This window comes from Teleopsis dalmanni, chromosome 2 (assembly GCF_002237135.1).
Source record: "Teleopsis dalmanni isolate 2A chromosome 2, ASM223713v2, whole genome shotgun sequence".
Classification (NCBI taxonomy): Eukaryota; Metazoa; Arthropoda; class Insecta; order Diptera; family Diopsidae; genus Teleopsis; species Teleopsis dalmanni.
The window spans coordinates 19,937,129-19,939,826 of NC_051847.1; the positions used below are offsets into that span (position 1 = coordinate 19,937,129).

At 28.4% G+C, this 2,698-nt stretch overlaps 1 protein-coding gene across 1 annotated transcript in view; it reads left to right on the forward strand.

Annotated features, from left to right (window-relative positions):
- The window catches only part of LOC119674062, a 19,677-nt gene that overhangs the window by 11,341 nt on the left and 5,638 nt on the right, over nucleotides 1-2,698 (forward strand). The gene's annotated exons all lie outside the window — the stretch shown is intronic.

Consider the following 2,698-nt stretch of genomic DNA (forward strand, 5'->3'; position numbering starts at 1 on the left):
AGTTATAAATTAAATATTTAAGTTGAGTTGAGAATTGACTAAGTTAAAAAACCGAAGACAACAAGTATCAACAATACAAATGCAAAACCTAAGTACGAAGAAATTATTCGAATTGGAAGCAACAACGATAATTCATACAAAATACATTCCGTACAAAATGCATACTAAAGTTCGCTCAGTAGATTATAAAAATACTTAAAAAATTTTAGTAAATTTTAGTTTCACATCTTTCTTCATTTTCATCATTTTGACGTTTCAAAACCTTTATCATTTTTTATTTTTTCAACATATTTTCATTAGTTTTTATTTATTTTAGATTCCTGTAGATCAGCTTTCTAGAACAGTTCTCAAAATTGGATGTGTTATGTTTACAGCTTCGAGATTAACTGCACTAATGGTCTTCTCTATAATTTTTTTTTTAAACTTGGAAGAAACTAGAAATCACATGGTGTTAGATTTAGTAAAGATGGCGCTGGACAAATCTCTTTAACTCCTGAAAGCGTTAACTATTCCACCAGTAATAACTGACGAATTATCATGATGCGGAAAGTATCGATGCAGTTCTTTGATTTCTTGCTTTCTTAGCAAATTATTAAAAATTTAATAAATTTATTTAATTTATATAAATTTAAATTTTATTCAGACATTATAAACCCTTATATTGGTTTTAATATTGAATATTTGCTTTTTATTCTTAGCCAATAATGTTTGTTGACTTTATTTACATCCAATAAGCTATTGATTGTTAAAAAGCTTTTGTTTTTAGCTTTAATTTTTTATATGTATAAGTTCTTGATTGATGGAATAATAAAAATGGAGTTTAATTTATGTAATATTTAAACAGTTACCACATAGAAATCCCTATTAGTTAAGTTGAGAAACCATTAAACTATATTTCATCACTTTAAAATTTAAAACTAAAGATGCAAATAATAATGAATAAAAACTAGAATATACTAATATTAATATACATATTTATATATAAAAAGAAGTAGTGAATGTATACAGATACAGATATTTATCTCTTTTCCAGTCCAATGTTGTTTTTGAAAAAGGCTTCCACACGAAAGATTCTACCATTTAATCAGTATTATTGTTAAAATTTAAATGAATTATGCAAAGTCAATATATTAACATGTGTACAAATATACTTTATCTGTCAATTTCGACATATCGCAAAACATAAATTTTGCAAAATTTTAAACTTTGTTCTATTATCAGGCAACTGGGAGGAAATACAAAGACAACAAAAGAATGATGAATCTAGTCAATAACTCATTCAGTTTTGTATTTGCTATGCAAAAGACTTGCTAAGAAGTATACACGTGTTAAGTTGCAATATTTGTAGCACAAGAAATTCATTTTAATAATGAATATACATACATATATACATATATATATAAATATATATGCGTACATATGTATGAATAAATATGTCAAATAAATAAATACAGGTAGAAAAGCACACAAGCACATAATAGTCTCTGTAATGAACCTAAAGTTTAAATAATTAAGGAGTGAGTATTTCATCGGTTGTATTCATTCACTTCTTGTTTTTTTATTCAACTTTTTTGTAATTTGAATAATTTAAGTACTGCGTGTATTTTGGGTAAAACCGTATAAAACGGAAAACCAATTAAGTTAAACAGATTTTTACACACATTCTTCTTGGTTTGGTTTGGATTCGGTGTTTGTGGTATCAAAAAATTTTCCCCATTCATGCAATTTTTTTCATTCTCGCTTAACCAAAAGAATTTTCACTTTTGTCAGAAATCCTACCATGAACCACAAAATGTTGTTATCTCATAACTACATTGCAAGATGGCGTTACAAACGGATTCCGCATAATTCTAAATATTTTGTTATGGCATTTTTGGAAAAAAGTTTTGAAAAGTTGCTAATAAGTGTTGAAAAGCTACAATTTTAAGCATACAACTTTGGAACACAATTCTTTGGCTATTTCGCTTATTGCTCTTCGTCCTTTTCAGTAATTTTATGCACAAAGATACTTTTATGCAGAGTTAAGCGGAAATTGGCTGAATTTTTGATATACCTACATATGCGAGGTAATTTTAATTCTTTATGGAATACATATAATTCTGTCCAATAATATTAATTAATTAGTTATAATTAATTAAATTATAAAAGATATCAAACCGTCGAGAGTTAGAGTAGGAGATATGATAATAAACTGGGAGGACAGCATTAAATATCTTGGCATCACGTTGGACAAACGATTCACATAGCTTAAATATGTTCAACTGAAAAAAATTAGCTGTGACAAAATTCTTCATCTTCTCCAACCGCTTTTCAAAAATGAAAATTACAATGGTAAGAACAAACAATTCGACCGTCACTTCCATATGGATGTGTAGTGTTTAGCAAGGCCTCAAACACTACTATTCGCCAGCTAGAAATTGCATAAAGCCAGGTTCTGAGAAGACTTTTCAAGGTACTATGATACATTAGGACGAGGACCTAAAGATTAATGCAGTCAAAAATACATAAAGGATAGAACCCTGAAATTATTTATGAAAACTGACAGACTTACCAACTTACCAACACCGCGTTATCAAATCTAAGAATGGTTACAGGCTTCTTGGGGAGGTATGCAGATCTGCGGTCAATTATTGCGTAGAGGGGGGTTTCGAAGAATCTTCGCAGTCAATAGAGAGTAAAAGTAAATCAATATATAAAT